Below are 20,067 nucleotides of genomic sequence, written 5' to 3'. Positions count from 1 at the left end.
TTTCACTTGAGTCAGGTGAGCGTCACGAGGGTCTGGGCCTCAGTTTCCCCATCTCTGAAAGCGGGGTGCTAATGCCCCTCCACAGCATCGCAGAGCAAGAGCTGGGCCCCAGGAGGAGGTCAGGAAATGGGAGCGCTCTGCTCGGCCCTTCCCATCTGCTGGAGGAGAGAGAAGACACACCTCCCCCATGAAGTCTGGCCCCCGTCTGCCCCGTGTACCCCCAGCCCTGCCCACACCCAGAACCCAGAGCCCCCCATCAGAGCAAGCCCAGGTGCTCTGGCACCTCTGCAGTGACACAATACTGGCCACCTTGGATTCCCCAAGGAGTAGGGCAGAAGGTGAAAGCTACGGCCTGAGAGCTGTCGCCCACTGAGGAGGTGCCAAGTGGGTAACAGATGTGTGTCTGGGGCAGGCGGAGCTGCGGTCTGCAGGCTCGGCCTCTAGAGCGCTGGGGCCGGGGTACGTTCGGGTGGGGTCTCCCCTCCCCTGCCCCCAGCTGCAGTGATGGCCGGAGGGGCGGGGCCTGAGTGGCCAGGCTGCAACTAGCCAGTGGCCAATCCCTGGGGGAACTGGGTGTGGGCCTCCGGCATTCTGGTCTATGTGGGGAGGGCTCTATCTTAAGTTGAAGGGCGACAGAAAGCTCCCAGCTCTGCTGCCAACACATTTATGCTCATGCAAAACCTACTCCCAGCAGCTAACGGGGGCCTGTGGGCCATTAGGGATTTAACTTTGTTCCCAGGTTCCCAGGGGGGATTTGGACCTGGTGAGATGGAAGCCCTAGAGGAGGCCCGGTGTCGTGGCAGCCACCAGCAACCTCCAGGATGTGTGCATCCCTGGTCCGATGTCTCCGGACACCGCAGGACATGCTCCCCTGCCTGGAGCCGGCTGGCGGGTGGGGAGGAAGAAGCCCTCCCAACCACGGGAGCCCAGAGTCATCCTTCCCCTGGCCTCAGAGGAGGACACAGAGACTCAGAGCAGCAAGCGCGAAATGGGCTGTGTTACGGACACCAGTGCCCCAGCTGAACAGAGCATACACAGGTGCTAACTCGGGCTGCATCTGGGTGACATCTCCAGCAAAGAAGGTCCTTCTGTGCAGGGCTGGCCAGCCGAGCCCCAAGCAGACTGCCCGGCCTCCACCAGACCCAGGAGCACCCCCCTTGGACCACCCTCCAGGGCCTAGACCCCCATCGGGGACAGTTGGGGCTCATGGATGCACAGGGCCGGGGCTTCTGTTGCATGTGGGTCCTTACCACAGGCTGAGACCCAGGTGTGGGAAGCCAAGCCCTTAGGGGGGGCCACAGGGCTGGGATAACTTGGCGACTATGTGCAACTGGCCACCAGTCAGTGGCGGTTGGTATGCAAACGGGAGGCGGGTAGGGAGCCGCAAGGCCACTGGCTCTGTGGCTCTGCCCATCCCTTCTGTCCTGCTGGCCTGTTCTGGCCACTCTCATCTAATGTCTTCTGTAAACAGTCCAACGTCCTGGCACTGCTAGGAATCTGCAAATTTTGATGGAAATGATGATTCCCTTTGGTTCTCCCCTTCACAAGCAGGCAGGGAGTTGGAGAGAAGTGGGCCAGGAGCAGCAGACCTGTGGGGAACCGGGCACAGCAAGAGGCACAAGAGGTGAGGTCTGAAATGCCACCTGAGCTGCCTATGGGCTGACTTCCAGGAACCTTCCTCCCCCTGGAGTTTGCTTTGGCCCCCTAAGTTGGAACCCAAGGGGTCCGGACTGCTAGGGACGAAAGATGCCAGGGGTGGGCCATGCAGCCAAGGACAACAAGTGCTCATTTTAAAGAAAGCAAGAGAGGCTGGGACTTCCCTCCGCCTCTCCTTACTCCTCTTCCTTTCAGAGCTTGGACCTTTGTCTGCCTCTTGCCCCCAAAATGTTTCCCAGGGCAAGGATGGGATTATAACCTGTCCCTCTTCATCACTCAACACCAAGATAAACCAATACCACGAGAGCCCGGGCTGAGGGCCAGGCACGATGGCCACAGCAGGGCCTGTTCTAGCAGGTGACACCCTATCACTGGGTCAGAGTCACCTGAGGACTTGGCATTGACCCACAACCCAGCTCCCGCCCCTTCCCTGGGCTGGCTCTTCCACCCCTTTTCTCTTACCCTCCTTCCTGGGAGAACTGTCACTGTCACAGGAAAATCTCCCAGACTTGGCTCCCCATCCAGTCTCTACTGTATGTGAGGCTGCATGCACACCTTCCCAACACACACACACACACACACACACACACCTTTATTCAAGGGAATTCAAATTTAAATAAACACTGAATGGCACCTGGAAGGGAAAAGGGGAACAGAGAGATATCGTCAAATGGTGACCCGTAGGCTGTTACGTGTGTGTATGTGTGTATCATGTGTGTATTGTGGTGTGTGTACTGTGTGTGTGTTGTGTGTATTGTATAGGGTGTGTGCGATGTGGTCTATGTGATGTGGTATGTGTATTCTGTGTGGCATGTGCATATATGTGCGTATTGTGTACTGTGTGTATGTGGTGTGTGTACTTTAGCATGTGTGTATGTGTGTGTGGCTGAGGGCTGGACTGGCTGACAGCACCAAGGCCCTCCTGGGTTCTCCCCCAGGGTCTGTGTGGCTCTAGGACAGGCACACACATGCAATGGTTATTTAATGAGAATCTACTATGTGCCAGGACTGACACACAGCAGTGAACAGATACAGGAGATGTGCAATGGCCAAAAGACAGACACACACATAGTGGATAAGGACATGTGTGAGAGGTGCTATAGAGAAAAAGAAAGCAGGGGCTAGAGGGTGAGGAGAGGGTCAATGCCTCCCTGGTACAATGTGAGCCCCGGGATTTGCTCTTGGGAGCCACATTGTCCTCCAGCTCTCCTGCAGCTTGGCCAGTTGTTTGGTTTCTGCCTCTGCATTTATCCCCCTTTTACCCCTTCCTGTCCCCACAAAAACCACCCTGTGCACCACTGGAGACCCTGGAAAGGCTTCAGAGATCATTGAGGTCAGGAATTCTCAGGTGCTCCATATAAATTATCACCAGGGGCATACACATCAAAACTGCAGTGAGAGGCCACTAATACCTACCAGAATGGATGTTATAGACGGATGGAAACTACAAAGTGTGATGAGGATATGGAGCGATTAGATCTCCACATGTGCCTGGTAGGAATGTAATCTGGCAAAACAACTTTGGAAACCATTTGGCAGTTTGTACTAAAGCTGAACCTACACATACCTGAGGGCCCAGCAATTCCTGTCTCAGGTGTATACCCAACAAAAATGGGTGTGTATATTTACCAAAAGCCGTGTACTAGGATGCCCACAGCCACATTCTTCACAGCCCAGAGAGAAAGATAACAGGTTCAAGGACAGAGCAGGGGTACACAGAGATCCAGGCCCTGGAGACCCCGTCCCAGGTCTCTTTCCACTGAGCAATACTGTCTCCCTTCCACTTTAGGTGGATGCCCACACACTGTCCCCACCAGGTTGTCAGGAGAGCACTTCTGCTGTAGGATATCAACGTCTGATCCTATGCGCCAGGCTTCCCTCTGGCATGGTTCCTCGATGAGAGAATTATTCTATCTCCAGCCTGTGGGGTGACCTCAGAGACACTGCCCCTCCTCTCGGGCCTCCGCTGGGGAGCGAGGACTCCAGACACCATCATCGTTAAAGCCACGGCCCACCCCAGCTGGAGCCACCACAACACAGAAGACAGCCTCAGCCTGAAGACACTTAAGGTCTGGTGAACTCGAGAACTGGGATAGGATTCAGGACTAAATTCTTTCCTAAGGAGTTAAGTAAGTCATTTGGATTGAGCCTTTTTTTTTTTTCCATTGAAATTCAGGAGACTACCTATCAGAATGGATAATATGTTACAGGTGGAAGTAGGCATTTGTCCACTCTTTCTGGAGGGAAGCTTGAGAACAGGGTTCAGGAGTCTCCCAGCTGAGCCTGCAGTGAATGTTTGATGAATGTTCTGGTTGTTTATTGCAGCATATCAAACTATCCCAACAGTCATTGGTATCAAATGACCATGTTATTAAACCTCCTGATGTTATGAAGCAAGAGTTTATGAAACGTTCAGCTGGATGGTTCATCTCTGATCTGCATGACATACCTGGGGCAGTTGCATCTATTTGCATATGGGATATTGGTCTATGATTTTCTTTTCTTGTGGTATCTTAACCTAGATTTGGGATTCTGTGATGCTATAGAATGAGTTGAGGAGTGTTCCCTCCTTTTCAACTTTTTGGAAAGAGTTTGAGAAAGGTTAGTGATAATTCTTCTTTGAATGTTTGATAAAATTCACCAGGGAAGCCATCTGGTTCTGAGCTTTTCCTTGATTTTTAAAAATATATTTTTATTGACAAATCTTTATATAGTCTATACATGATGTACAATCAATGGCTCATGATATCATCACTTAGTTGTGTATTCATTACCATGATCAACTTTTTTTAGAACATTTGCATCATTTCAGAAAAAGAAATAAAAAGAAAAAAGAAAAAACTCATGTATGCCCTATACACCTACCCCCTCCCTCTCATTGACCTCTAGTATTTCCATCTAACCAATTTATTTTACCCCTATCACCCCTATTATTTGTTTATTTATTATCCATATTTTTTTTACTTATCTGTCCATACCCTGGATAAAAAGAGCATCAGACACAAGATTTTTACAATCACATAGTCGCATCATAAACATTATGTCTTTATACAATTGTCTTCAAGAATCAAAACTACTGGAACACAGCTCAGCAGCTTCAGGTACTTTCTTCCAGACTCTCCAATACACTATAAACTAAAAAGGAATATCTATATAATGCATGAGAATAATCTCCAGGATAACCTTTAAACTCTGTTTGAAATCTCTCAGTCTCTGGAACTTTATTTTGTTCCAGTTCTCTCTTCCTCCTTTTGGTCAAGAAGATTTTCTCAATTCCTTGATGCTGAGTCCTGGTTCATCCCAGAAGTTCTGTCCCATCTTGCCAGGGAGATTTACAGTCATGTACCACATAGGGGGAAGGACAGTGAATTCCCCTCCTAAGTTGGCTTAGAGAGAGAAGCCACATCTGAGAAACAAAAGGGGTTCTCTGGGAGTGACTCTTAGGCATAATTATAAGTAACCTTAGCCTAACCTTTGCAGGAACACATTTCAAAGGAGCTAACCCCAAGTTTAAGGGCTCGGCCCATTGATCTGGTTGTGCCCACTGCTTGCGAGAATATCAGAGATTCTCAAATGGGGAAGTTGAATGTTTCCTCCTTTCTTCCCAGTCCTGCAAGGGGACTTTGCAAATACTTCTTTATTCACTACGCAAGTTACTCTGGGATAGATCAGGGCATGATAAGATGTTTTTGATGACTGATTCAATCTCTTTACTTATTATTGGTCCGTTGAGAACTTCTGTTTCTTCTTGAGTCATTGAAGGTAGTTTGTGTGTTTCTAGGAATTTATCCATGTTGTCTCTGTTGTGGTGGGTTGGAGCACTGTACCCCAGAAAAACAAATTCTTAAAGTTAATCCATTCCTGTGGGTGTCAACCCATTGTAAGTAGGATCTTTTGATGAAGTTCCTTCAGTTACCACATGGCCCACCTCAATCAGAATGGGTCTTAATCCTATTACTGGAACCCTTTATAAGCAGATAAAATGCAGAGAGAAAAAGTCACAGAGTGAGCAGTTCAGATGCTGAACACCAATGAAACCTGGAAGAGAAGGAAGAGACCAGGAGACCCTGCCATGTGTCTTGCCATGTGACATAGGATCACTGTCAGCCAGCCCCAGAATGCCAGTCTTCAAGGAGAAAGCATTGCCTTGATGATGCCTTGATTTGGATTTCCCTAGCCTCAAATCATAATCAAATAAATTTCCATAGTTTAACCCAGCCCATTTTATATTTGCCTCAGCAGCCAAGGAAACTAAAACATAGGCTAATTTATTGGAGTAGAATTATTCATCATATCCTCTTATAACTTTTAAGCTTTCTGTGGAATTGGTAGACATGTGTTTGCTTTCATTTTTTATTTCAGTTATTTGCATTCTCTCTCCTTTTTTCTTTGTCAGTCCAGCTAAAGGTTTGTCGATTGTATTGATCTTTTTTAAGAATCATTTTTTGGTTTCATTGATTATCTCTATTGTTTTTTATTCTCTATTTCATTTATTTCTGCTCTGATTGTTATTTCCTTCCTTCCTTCTGTTCGCTGTGGGTTTAGTTTGCTCTTCTTTTTCTAGTTCCTGCAGTTGTGAGATTAGATCTCTACTTGAGATCTTTGTGCTTTTCTAATGTATGCATTTAGAGCAATAAATTTCCCTCACAGCACTGCCTTTGACTCTTCCCGTAAGTTTTTGTATGTTGTAGTATTGTTTTCATTTGCCTCAAGATATTTTCTAATTTCCCTTGTGATTTCTTCTTTGACCCATTTATTGTTTCAGAGTGTGTTGTTTAATGTCCACATCTTTGTGAATTTTCTAGTTCTCTATTATTGCTTTCTAGCTTCATTCCACTGTGGTCAGAGAATATACATTGAATGACATCAAATTTTTAAAATTTATTGAGACTTATTTTGTGACCTAACATGTGATCTGTCCTGGAGAATAACCCAAGTGCACCAGTGAAGAATGAGTATTCTGCTGCTGTGTGGTGAAGTATTTATAAATAATTCTAGTTGGCTTATAGCATCATTCTAATCTTCCATTTTATTTTGATGTTCTGTATAGATGTCCTATCTTTACTGAAAGTGTTATATTGACGTCTCCTACAATTAATGTAGAATTGCTTATTCCCATAAATCAGCCAATATTTATTTCATATATTTTGTAGTTGACAATATGTGCATATAGATTTATAGTTGCTATTTTTTCTTGTTAAACTGATACGTTTATCAACATATAGTGACCTTCTTTGTCTCTCATAACAGTCTTGAGTCAAAGTCTATTTTATCTGATGTTAGTATAGCTACTACCCATCTTCCTTTTGGCTACTGTTTGCATGGTGAATGTTTTCCCACCCTTTCACTTTCAAACTACTTGTGTCTTTAATTTAAGGTGAATCTCTTATAGACAGCATATAGTTAGGTCGTGTTTTTTGTCCATTCAGCTAATTTCTGCCTTTTGACTGGAGAGTTTAACTGCTTTGACTTAATTGTTTCTTACACTGCTTTAAGTGCCCACAAGCTGCTTCTGCCTGCAGGGCAAGTGTTTGGAGGATGATCCAGAGATGAGTTTCCTAGTTCAGTCTTTCAGGCTGTCACACAATAGACTGGCACCAATATACAGCTCCCAGTAGGCGCATAGGGTTTACTCTGCTCCCTCTGGAACAGGCCAGGAACCCACAGACTGCGTCACACTGTACAGGAGGGGATGCGGGAGGGGCCAGTGATGGCAACAAGAGCTCATCTCTACCTTTTTTAAAGTTGTGTTTTCTTCTTCTTTTTTTTAAATACTTTTATTGAGACGTCTTCACACACATACAGTTCATACGTAATATACAATTAATGGCTCACAATATCATCATATAGTTCTGTATTCATCACCATGATCATTTTTAGAATATTTGCATCACTCCAGATAAATAAATAAAATAAATAAAAAGAAAAAACTCACACATCCCATACCCCTTACCCTTCCCTCTCATTGACCACTAGTATTTCAATCTACCCAATTTTTTTTTACCCCTTATCCCCCCAATTATTTATTTTTTGTCTTTATGTTTTTACTCATCTGTAGATAAAAGGAACATTAGACACAAGGTTTTCATGATCACTTGCAAAAGCTATATCGTTATACAGTTGTCTATAAGAATCAAGAATCAAGACTAGTAGAACATAGTTCAACAGTTTGAGGTACTGCCCTCCAAAGCTGTGTTTTCTTAATTTGGCATTTGCCTAGTTACTGCAATATCAAAACTGTTTTCTCGAGTTTAGAGAAAGACGGCTTTGTCAGTTTTTGCTAGTTGTTCAAAGATTTTGCAAGAAATGACATGCCAGTGTCTTATAATGCTACCCTGGTTGACTGAAAATCACCTCTGTATAACTCATTTTCATTTGATAAATGCTCTGTTATTCTTCACAGATTATGTTCCAAGTTAATTACGTCAGATATTGCACATGTAGCATTGCATTCAGGAATTGCATATGCAGCTTTGCATTTGCTAAGGAATCAAGGAGGAAATGAACATGAGAAAAGTTTTAGTCTGGGGTTGGATAAGACAATTAGTCCTGCTTTCATTTTGGTGTTTTGGGACCTGGCTCTCGGCTGGCACTATTTGACTCCCTCCATACTTATCTTGACATCTGTCTTGGGGCTTGGCATTTTTGGCATTTTTGGTGGAATGGCCCAGTGCAGTTGGCCTGGCTGGGAGTCAGTGCTCCAGGCTCAGGCCTGGGCTTTGCCGCAGTCGCACATGTGGTGTCTTTGCCTAGACACTGGTAGGACACATCCAGTGCTCTCCATCCTACCCACCTGACAGCTGTTCTGACTCTCAGAAGAGGAACAGAACATGAACGTGCTAAGCAAGTTTTCTGCCTCCATATGGCTTAATCCCCAGAGGTCCTTCATGCTTGAAATGATGGCACTGGCTGACAATCCAGCAAAATGTCCCATTGCTGATCAGTCAATGAGCAGGGTAAATGCTGAGCGGTATAGGGCATCAGGGAGCAGATTTCTTCACTCAAAGGTTACATCATCTACCAGCCTACAGGACAGTATGTATGCAGAGCACTTTTCTAGAAAGTTATTTTCCCAAAGGAGCCATTATTTAATAATCCAGCATCCTGGGAATTTCCCCATACTGCTTTTTGGGTCTCCTCATTCTGCCCCAACATTTGGATTCCCCACTAAGTTGGGGATCGTCCTATTGCGATATACATTGGCTTTTGCATCAGTTCAAATTGCTTAACCACTGCTTATAAATTGTGGGATTGCCCACAAACTATCCAACCTCTCTGTGCCTCAGTTTCCTCATCTGTGAAATGGGAGTGATGACAACACTAGGTTGTTATTAGTGCAACAAGATGCTATTTTGAGGTATTGATCAAAGTCTGCCTGGCCTACCCCTTCTCTGGCCACCCACCCCGGTGCACTTCTTGTTCCCTGTGACTTTTTGCCTCACTGGGGCTGTCTGATCATGAAGCATCCATTGCCTTCTGGAAGGGGTGGCACAGCAGCAGCAGAGACCAAGAAGGACCATCTGGGCTCTTGACTTTCAAAAGCTGACTTCAGTTATAAGACGGTAGGATTTGGCAAGTGGAATTCTCCAGCTCCCCCGACTGTAGAAAGTTTGTATGGACCAGGGGGGAGGGAGAGGCAAGTCAGAGGGGGAGCAAAATGCATGTGTCCCCAGAAAGGCCCTCTGCCTTGCCCATGGTCCACCCCTCCCAGGTCAAATCTGAGCAGGTGAGGGTGGTAAAGATAGACATGGAGAGTCTGTGACTCCCCCCACCCCCCACCCCATGGCAGAGAGACCAGCGTAGGAGCAAGAGCCCAGGATGGCCCAATGGAGCTCCCCTAGAACTTCTTATTGCCGAGCGAGTCACGAGACAGTAAAGATGGTTGGTTGTGGGAGGTCCCTCTCTCCAGTCTTCTACATTCCCACCACGGCACAGGGTCATGATCAAATGATGGGTCTGGAAGGGGCTGAACTCAAGCCTGACCTTGAGGGGCTGCGAATCGCGGTGGCCTGGGGCAGCTGACCAGGCTGGGGTGGCGCACCCTTCAGCACAGGCCAGAATAGCTGGGAGGCAGGTTGGGGGCTGATGTTCCTCCCAGCCTTGAATCAGGCCAGGCCTCCAGCACCCTGACCCAACCCCAAGGCAGCCTGTCATCACCCAGAGTTATTTTGAAGGTGGAGTATCCACATTCAACATAAAAGCTTGAAGTTCTCTGAAGTTTGAGTTGATAAGAAACTCATGCTATGGATATTATAAATCCAAAATCTTCTAAGGGGAAGGGGCCCATGAGACTGAAGCTGTTTTCAGATGAGAAGAATAGACCCAGTGACATTTTGTGTTCCTGACACTGTGGCCTGAGGTCTGTGGTGTGTGTGGGCACGAGGCATTGTGTAAGCACTTGGAGCGTACTGGCACATACTGGATGTTTGATGCGGGTGGCTATGGTTGTTGTCCTTGTCACCCGATGCTGCTATTTTGTGCCATTTGATCTGTTCCAAAAGTGGGGGGTGTTTTGCCCTGGAGCTGGAGGAAGTGTTTCCTTCTGCTGTTGCCTCTGCCCCGGGCTTGCCCTGCCCTCTTCTGTTGGTCGCCCCTGCCCTTCGTCACCACCAGCCCCACCCCACAGCGGCCAGCAGCTGGATGCCAGGTGCCTTCAAGTGTTAGGCTCTGCCACAGGCTACATGCCCAGCGTCCAACTGGAGGGGCCCACAGGCCATTTACATTGGACCTTTCACCCCAACTCTCCCTCCCTCTCCCCTGCTCTTTCTTTCACTCCATCTTCCTCCTGCCTTCTTGCCTTCTTCCCTCCTTTTCTCTCATTCTCCCTTTCTCTCCAGATAGCTCCAGTCTCCCTTCTATTTTTCCTCTTTTCTGCCCTCCTGTCCCCTCTCCTTCCTTTGATTCCTCCTCCTTCCTCCCCTCCCATTCATTTCCCTCTCCTCTTTCCATCCCTCTGTGTTTTTCTGTCCAGGTTGTTTTCTCTCGCTCATTTCTCTCTCTTTCACTTCATTTTCTCTCTCCCTTTTCACCTCTCAGATCATCCCTATTTCTCTCTCTCTTTCTCTTACCTGCTTTTCTCTTTTCCTTCCCTCCTTCCTTTTCCCCATCTATGCTTTACCCCCTCCCTCTCTTCTTTTCACTTTCTTTTGTTCCTTTCTTCCTACCTTTGTATCTTCCATACTTCCTTCCTGCCTGCCTTCTTTTCCATTTTCCCTCCTCTTTCTTCATTCTCTTCACTATCTCCTCTCTCCTACTTTCTTTCTCCCTTGCGCTTCTCTCCTGATTCTCTCTCCATGTTCTTCCTCAGTCTCTATGCCTCTTACCCTTTCCTTTGTCTCTCTCCTCAGCCTGGCTGTCCTCGCTTTCTCTCTCCCTCCTGTGTAGTTCCAGAAACATACCCATATATGGCTTCCGTGTCAAGGAGCACAAATGATGACGTCACGTGAGGGTCACCACAGCTGGGAGGCTCAGCTCCGAGATGCTCCATGAAGCGCAAGCCTGATGCACCCGAGAGGGATTGAAGGCAGGATTGCAACTTCCTCAGGGAGATCTTCACGCAGGAAATCTGAGATGCATAACATCTTATAGTTTGGCTTGTCATCACTGGTCATGCGGTGGGCCCAAAATAAACTCCCTGCTTCAAAGGAGTGCACTTCAGAGCTGCCTGGCAGTGCAGCCAGAAACCCAGGGCCGGGACAGAGAGGAAACTCAGGGGGCATGTTCTGAATTAAGACACTTTCAAGAAAATCTTTTTTATTACCCCTGAATTGTACCCTTGTTTTCGAGCCTAACAGGTAATGCATGCTTTCAACTTTCTTATACAGACCTTGCAAATGATGGTGTGGCTGGCTGGGACTTAGCGCTAGAGTACTTGAAACCTTTTATAGTCAAGTTCTTGCTTGTCTGTTTCTCTCCATTTATCTTGGGTTATAAAGCATGCTGGTGACTTTCACTGTGGATTTGGGAAACAGAATCAGCAATCTGCATGAACTTGTCAATTCTTCGGGAGGACTCTTGCTCAGAATACCACTCTGCTGTGTGCTTCTAAAAAAGGAAATGCAAAAGGACTTCTCAATGATGCTATTGTTGGTGCCTTCAGCCTTGGGCAATAGCTGTGTCAGGCAAATGACACTATGAAAAGCTTTCAGGTCAGGCGGACAGATAGATATCTTCATGCATGGGGGTGTCAATTTAATGTGACATTTATGAAGTGCCCTTGTGTGCACATTGTGGGGACAAAGCAACTATGGTGCCGTGGATTCTACCTGCCATGGGCTTGGGGCTTAGGAGAGGAGCTGGAATCTGCAAACAAAAATCTCTGATGCAATGCAAAGAATGAGACAGTGCTGTGGGAATGCAGGGAAGGGAGAAGGCTTCCTCTGTGAGCGAGCATGTGTGCGTGGATCTGTGTGTGTCTGGGTCTGTGTGTGTCATGTGGGAGGAGGCACGAGGACAGTTTCCAGGAGATGACATTCAAGCTGGCTCCAAAAGCCTGGGTGGACTGTCATCAGGGGGCAGCTCCAGCAAAGGCAGACAAATAGGGATGGATCTGGGGTGATGACGGAAAGTGCAGTGTGGCATCAGGGAAAGGTCTGAAAGATGAGAAGGGGGGCTGAAGCTGGGCTGGGGATCTGGAGGGAGATGAAGATTGAACAGTTTCTGAAAGTTTTTGAGCAGGGGAGGGGCAGGCCTGGATTTGACTTCAGGCAGCTCCTGAGGAAGCTGGTGAAGTCCGAGGCGAGGGAGGGGGAAGGGAGGCTGGCCAATGCTTGGGGGGGTGGAGACAAACCCCGCCTGGGAATGAAGCACCCTCTCCACTGAAGGAGAAGCTCCTTGCGGGAGTTAGGGGCTTGAAGGAGTTCAAAATGGCCCAGGCAGAGCCAGCTGATACCAGCACATCAACCTACAACCTTGTCCTTTGCCATCAGAGGCCCCAACCAGCAGCAAAATGAAGCCACCAGTGGCAGATGCTCGGGTCCCTTCCAGGGTAGTTGGATGGATCCCGACAGCTGGTGGCAGCTTGTTTACAGCCCAGCCGCCTCCCTACCCTGGCAACGACCCCACCTGGTGCCCCTCCAGTTTGCGTCATCAGTTCCTGCACAAACAGGCCAGGCCTCTTCCTCTTCCCTGAGGTGGGGGCCCCATAATTAATCTCTCCAATTAATAACCTTACAATTAATAACCAGAACCAATAACAGCAAGTATTTATTGAGCACTTACAATGGGTCAGATACCGGGCAAGCATTTGTGGTGATTTCTCTCACTGACTCTTCTCCAGGCACCATGAGTTGGAGGTGATGGTTACTCCCATTTTCCAGATGCAGAAACTGAGGTTCTAAGGGGTTAAAGGTCTTTGCTAAGCTGTACCGCTAGGAAGTATTGACTCTGGGCCCCCTCTGGCCTCCCAGGGGACAAGGGCATGGTAAACAAACATCCAGGCACCTGGAAGAAATGTCCCTGGCACAGCCAAGACATCATAAGGTGCCTATATATTGTGGACAAGTTAGATCCAAGAGAGCCTTCCTGAGGGAGGCACAAAAATATCTCAGAGCCTGCCCCAGGCTTCTTCCCTTTCTGAGCCCCTGAGGGTCAGGCTGCCCGAAAGACGTGGTTGACACAGGACCGGTTTGTATCCTTGGCTTTCTTTCCTTAGCACCTAACTTTTGAAATAATCCGTGTCCAGGAGTGTAAATGAAGGTTTTAAGAGCTTTGTGGTTGAAGTGGATGCTTTGGGGAAGTGATAGAGATAAAAGTTCAGTGATTCCTAACCTGCCTGAAATCTTTAAAGAGAGGGAGAAAGGAGAGAGGAAAGACATGGATAAGAGAGAGAAGAAAATATTTAATTAAGGGTGGGAGATGAAAAAACACATAGAAGGAGCGAGAAAAAGAAAGAAGCAAGGTCCTAGCTGATTTTGGTGTGATCTGGCTTGGAGGATTTCCTGAAGCCAGGCCTGGGCAATGAGGGGGCTCGGGAAAGGCCCCCCTGCCCCACCAGAGACTTCACACTCTGTGACCTGGACCCTGAGCTTCCAGAAGTCCCCATGCGTGTCCTGCCACCCAGGGACCCAGGTGAGGGTCTGTCCCTCCTGGCACCCACGGCGCAGAACAAGGCTGGCCAGCAGAGAGGTCTGGGAAGGGGCCGGGGCAGCAGCTGTTGGAGGCTCCCCCGTCCCTCACCCCCACCCCACGCTGTTGACCTGTTGGCTTTCACAGAGCCCTGGGCAGAAGCTGGGTCAGGGGCCTGGAATCCTCTGTCCAGACCTGTGCCCGGCCGAGCACGCTGGCAGGTCTGGGTGAGCAGGAGAGGGGCAGGAAATGAGGAGTGAGTGCCCTTAGAGGGGGCCACCCAGGGGCCGGGCAGCTGAGATGAAGGGCACCCTGGAGACTCAGTAGTGTGGGGGCCAAAGAAATAAAGCAGAAACTTGGCATTCATTGATGCTTATCTCAGCAATCGTTGGGCAGTGCCCTAGATTGTGGGCATTGGGCCCTGCACAGAATTGACACCCCTCCTTGCAGCGGACTATTTCCCACACAGAACAGGAAAAGAGTGTTTTTTTCTTGTTTCTTCTTCCCTTTCTCCCATTCACCCTGTTTCTCTCCCCCTTTATTGGGGTGGCTTCCTCACTGTTCATCGATAAGGAAAAAACCACCAAGACCTGTCACCAGAGTCCCTGGGAGATTCACCCAGACTCGGGCCTGTGTGGGGCACCCAGCTCCAGGGTATAGGGAGTCTGGGTCTCCTCGGGGAGCGTGGTGTAGTGGGACAGGTTCAGATCCCTGGTGTCGCCTCCTATCTGGGTGACCTTGGGCCAGTCATGCCCACCTCCAGGCCCCCACGCTCAGATGGGGAATGGGGAGTAGAGCCTGTCTGGGGTCTGCTGAGGCCTGCAGCCCTGAGCAGCTGCCCTCAGCAACCCCCAGCAACCCTGGCCCAGCCTCAGCAGCCCTGAGGCTCTGGCACCCCAGGGAAGCCAGGAACCTTGAACTGGCATCAAAGGGTTTGGGATTAGTATCGCTAAGCGGGGCTCTTTAGAATCTTCAGAGTCTGGACAAAAGGCTCAAGCTCCCGGCAGCTGCGAGGGCCCCAGGGTACCAGAGGCCTGGTCAGCACCGCCCCATTGCCAAAGGCCACCCTGGGGCTGAGCCCTCGCGCCTCTGGGGAGCCAACGGCAGGGAGGCCCGGATCCCACCCCACCCTGTCAAAGCCAGCTCGGCAGGGAGGCCCGGATCCCACCCCACCCTGTCAAAGCCAGCTCGGCCCTTAGCTGAGCAGAGACCTCCTCGGCCGTGAGGGTCAGGGAGAGAGAGCAGAGTACCCGGTGAAAAGAAGGGGAGTGTAGACCCGCTGTGCTGCAGTCTCCCCGTCTGTCTACTGAGAAGAGTAACCCTCCCACAGGGTGTTAGAAAAGGCAAAAGATGCAGGTGTGAGGGCAGCTTGGAAACTCTCCAGGGGGGCATCAGCATCAGCCATTGCTATTGTTTAGGTTTTAAAGCATAGATAGGGCGGGAGGGGCAAGAATACTTCATGCCTTACAGGCAGAGACCCTCCAGCTGGAAGTGGTTCCTGACACTTGACAGAGAGAGGGGTCAAGACCTCTAAAGGTCAAGGTACAGCATGGATTAATTCCCCAGTTTTTAAGGACACGCTTAGGCTAAGGGTTATGTGACTTTTGGGAGACCCAGAAACTTTTGCTATATATATTCAAAAAGACTATGTTTGCGTATGCACACGTGTGCGAACATCACCATCTCTCTAATCATATTCATGTATAGTTTTCAGTTTTAACTCAGACCTTTACTCGAAGCTTCAAGCACAGCTGGATGCTGCCGTTGGTCACAGGGTACGAGAACAAGGCGCGGAGTAAGGAGGTGCACCCTCGAGTCCCTGCCTATCACTTTCTTCTCAGGTGTGCCTCAGTTTCTTCACCTGTAAAATGGGAACAGTGGTCCCCTGACTACCAGCCTGTGAAGAGAAGGCAGCAAGATTATGACCCTTGGCCTCTGTTTTGTGGGCAAAGGTGGTCGGAAAGTGGCAGCTGGGTCTAAACCGGGAACTTTGCTTACAAGCTAAATATTGAACACACGCTCTACTTCTCACAAGCCAGCCCCCACTGAAATACTTAGGCAGCCCGAACTGCCTCGAGCTGCTCACTTCACATCCCCTGATGGCCCCATACAGAAATGCAAAACCGGGATTTGAGGGGGTGGAGCGGAAATGGACTTAGGGCTTCAGGTCCTTCATGAGTTCCCCGGACCGCAGAGAGGGGGAGGGGCGGGCAGGGGCAGAATCCGGGGGAGAGTCCATCCTGAAGGCTGGTCTGGGGGCAGGGCCAGGAGACGTCCCTCCTTCCCAAGCTTGGACCCTGTCACCTGCCCCTGGAAGCCTGAGTCGGGGGCTTGATGGGACCCTCTGTGAGGCCTCCGTGGGCTCCCCCAGGGCTGCCCAGAACAGCCAGGGAGCCGGGTCACAGCTTTACCTGTTGACCATGTGAGAGAAGCCCAGGGCTCGTTGGCTCACTTTGGCTTTCACTCTTGCTCTTTTTTAATGGGGGAGCTCGTGAGAAGATTCAAATCTCTTGGACTGAGCCTCCTTGCAAATCCGAAATGGGAATGAGTTCCAAGCAAGCGTCCTCCCAGCACCGTGGGGTGGGGGCTCCCTGCCCCAGTTCTGGGTCAGCGCAGAGAATCCCAGAGTCTTGGGAGCCGTAGGACGCCATCAGCACATCTTTACCAGCCGGGCGCTGTTCTCCACCCTTTCCACACGTCACTGCATTTAACCTGGTGATAGCCCTGTGGGCCCAGAGCTATTAGCACCTTCATTTTGCAGCTTGGCAGGGTGAGGCGGCAGGAATGGCCACGACCTGCCCCTCGCACAGCCAGTAGGTGGCAGAGCGGCCCGTCCCCAGGCTGTCTACCGCCGCGTGGGAGTCTCTGGGCCGGCTGCGCTTCAGTTTCATCACCCTTATTATTTCTTCCCCTGCTCATCTGCATGGTTTTGAATTCCTTGAGGTGCACCCTCGAGTCCCTCCCTATCATTTCCTCCTCAGGTGTGCCTCAGTTTCTTCACCTGTAAAATGGGAACAGTGGTCCCCTGACTACCAGCCTGTGAAGAGAAGGCAGCAAGATTATGACCCTTGGCCTCTTGTGACACATTCTCCCCCTCCTCCCTCTAGAGAAACAGGCCCATAGCAGGCAACATGCGAGGGACGCCCTGAGAGGCAGCTCAGGATGCCACAGCCATGGGGGTGGATTCCGGGGGTGGAGATACCTGAGCCACGCCTCTAAGGATGAGTCACCGCCATGAGGCTCTGCCAAGGCGAGGGAAGGCTGGCGAGGAAGGATCGGCTCTGTCTGCAGCCTGGAGTTGCTGGTACTGGCTCAGTCCTGAGGCCCCTGGTTGAGGGGGATATTGGCTGGTGGCAGGCAGCTGCCAAGCCACGGCTGTCTTGCCTCCTGCCTTCTTGGCCGGCCCCCCACCCCCCCACCCTGGAAGAGCAACCCTAAATACTGAGAGAGTGCTGGCTCCAGAAGTGCCAGGCACAGGGCTGAGTGCTTTATCTGTTTTAACCCATGAGTTCTACTTACAATTGCTGTTACCCCTAGAGCCAATGTTTGGGGCGTGGCAAGGAGGGCAAAAGAGGAGGCCTTGGGGGTCCCGGGATGGTTCCCGCCTCCCCATCTCCAGGCTGGCCTGTAAACGCTACTGTAAACACTACTCATCTGCAGGCTCCTGGTTGGCTGAACAAGGCCCACCCAACTCCCGCCTTCCCTGGGAAAGGGCTATTCTTTTCTCCTGACCAGCCTCCCAGGGGCCCTAGGGGCGGCTGGTCTCCCTCCAAGACCTGGGCTCCTCTCAGCAGCCCCCAGGCAGAGGCCTCAGAAATCAAGCTGGGCATCATGAAGATGAGGGGAAACTGAGTCCCTAGAGAGAGACAGTGCCGTTCCCAAGGCCACCCCATCCCTGAGGAGATAGTTACACTTACTGCGCCCAGTTTACAGATGGCGTTCACAGGCTAACAATGAGCAGAGCGGTGATTTGAGCCCAATCAAGCAGCTTTCCAAGGCTGGGCTTCACAACGGTGCCCGTGTGCTGGGGCTGAGCAGCTAGCCCCACCGCTAGGGCAGCAGCCCTGACCTCACACATGGCCTGTCTCACAGCTCAGGCTCTGCATGCTTGACCCTTTTGGGTCCTCCCACCAACCCCATAATGACAGAACTTTATACTCCTGCACATGAGGAAACAAAGATTGAGTTCTTCTTACTCAAGAAGCTCAAAGATTGGGGATCTCAATCACGAAGGCAGGAGACGGCAGGTCCCCACTGTGCAGCCTGGGATTCGCCCACTCACAGGCAGAGACCCTCTCTCTCAGCCAGCCTCCAAGGTCAGCCCTCCCCTCCTCCCACCTCTGCGTGAACCCTCCTCCCAGCAGGCATGGGTGCCTAAGGCAGTGGCCCAAAGTGCCAGGCATGCCTGGCGGCTGGGCTGGACAGGTGGCTGCAGCTGGAGGAGAAGGGGCCTTGCCACCCTGCCTGCTCAAATCCCATGTGTGTGCCGGGTGCTTGGAGCAGATTTCCTGAAATTCCCAGAAGGAGCATTGAATTTGAGGTGGAAGATGGGGGTTCAAAGCCCCAACTGACACTTTCCAGCTGTTTGTCCTTGTGTAAGTCCTGCCCCTCCCCTCCCTAAACCTTAATTTCCTCATCTATAAAATGGGAGCAGTAGCAGAGTGGCATCAAGTTCCTTTTGGAAGGAACTGGGGGTGTAGATGAATTAATAAATTGATTGAATGAAAATGACTTACCTTCCAAGGCTATTGTGAGGGTGGATACATGAAATAACTAACAAGTATAGAAGTCTCTCGGATGACCCCTAACCCGTGGGTGGGGTTACGGGGAGAGGGCTCCGCAAGGACCTGCTTTGCCCCTCACTTTGCCTAAACATACCCCATCATATTCTCCTGCAACACAATAAAGTAGGTTGTCTTTATTAATGAAGGAATTGAGGCCCAGAAAGGGGAAGACGTTGGCTTGCCGAAGGTCATGTAGCTAGGAAGTCACAGAATTGAAACTAGAAGTAGGATTCCTGACATCTGGACCTGAGATATTTTAACTCCCACCTCGCTCCCTGGCCTGCTGTGACCAACACTAAGCTCCTTGCAGATGATGGGCTTTTGAGGTGACCACACGACACCCCCGAGGACAGGGAGTTTGGAGTTCAATAGCTAGAACTAAACCAAACATCTCACTGAGTGTAGGAGCTTCAGAATCAGATGAGCCCTTGGAAACTTTCTAGTCCCAACCCCTCCTTTTACAAAGGGAAGGCTGAGATGCAGAGAAGGACAGGGACTTGGCTGAGGCCACCCGGCACTTTAGTGGTTGCATGGAGACTCTAACTCAGATCTCTGGCTCTCTGCCCAGTGCTTTTCCCCTGCCCCCTAGCCCCAGGAAGCTACCCTCAGATGGGAGCACCATGGTGCTGGCACAGACCCTTGGCACCAACGTGTCTGGTCTGTTTAGCCCCCATACACTGAGCCCCACCTGGGGCCAGGTAGTTGGGTAAAGCATCACAGGCAGAATCCCTCCCCAGCCCACTGAAGGCAGGCCTGGCCCAACCCAGACCTGCAAGACCTCAGCTACGGGGAAGCAGGGAGGGAGCAGGAAGCCAGGGCTGGGCCAGCTGGGGCTGCTGAGTGTCCTACCCCTTGCCCAGGAAAGAAAGGTCAGAGGGTAGAAAGAAAGGCTGTAGTCTACCCCTGCCTTTTAACAGATGGGAAAATCAATGTCCAAGACAGGAAGAGACAAACTCATGGCAGAGTTGGGATATAGCCCCACTCTCTTGGTTCCCAGTCTTCTTTTCATAATAAACAAAACCAGTGTTGCTGCAAAAGAAAAAAATAAAATCCCATGCATCAGGCACAAAATGATGTTGGGGTCAGGATGCCCCTTCCCCTTCACAGCATGGAACACACAGTGGTCACCTGGCGATGAGCTATAGCCACACACTAAAATCATTAAGGCTGAACATTGCAGTGCCTGGAGCCTTTGAAGTCTTTGGCCTGGGTTGGCAGCAGGGTCTTGAAACTTTTTCAAGATTCTTAGCCAGGCCTGAGGAACATCAGTTAAGATATTTAGGCCACATATAACAGAAAACCCAACTAACACTGGCTTAGACTGTAAGATTCTTAACACGTATCAAGTAAGCTGGAGGTAGGTGGATTTGGCATTAGTTCAGCAGCACTCTTTTCCCTCATGGGCACAAAGTGGCTGCCACCACTCCAAGCATCAAATTCTTTAAGCACAAAATGGGGGTGTGGGCAAGGAACCATTTTCTTTACTAACCTCTCTTTTATTAAGGAAGTCCTTTCTAGAAGCACCCCAGCAGAATTCCCTTATATCTCTTCAGACAAATCT

At 49.9% G+C, this 20,067-nt stretch overlaps 1 protein-coding gene across 1 annotated transcript in view; it reads left to right on the top strand.

Annotated features, from left to right (window-relative positions):
* Positions 1–719: 719 nt before the first annotated feature.
* ASB2 (ankyrin repeat and SOCS box containing 2) overlaps positions 720–20,067 on the top strand; it is a 53,878-nt gene continuing 34,530 nt past the window's right edge. The window contains exons 1-4 of the mRNA XM_077123420.1: positions 720–1,038; positions 1,552–1,624; positions 3,446–3,785; positions 11,004–11,450. The gene's annotated coding sequence lies outside the window, so the exon portion shown is untranslated. The remainder of the gene's footprint in view (positions 1,039–1,551; positions 1,625–3,445; positions 3,786–11,003; positions 11,451–20,067) is intronic.

The sequence above is a fragment of the Tamandua tetradactyla genome, chromosome 12 (genome assembly GCF_023851605.1).
Source record: "Tamandua tetradactyla isolate mTamTet1 chromosome 12, mTamTet1.pri, whole genome shotgun sequence".
NCBI lineage: Eukaryota > Metazoa > Chordata > Mammalia > Pilosa > Myrmecophagidae > Tamandua > Tamandua tetradactyla.
The sequence above is the reverse complement of the archived record's forward strand: the minus strand, read 5'-3'. Positions and strand labels throughout refer to the sequence as shown.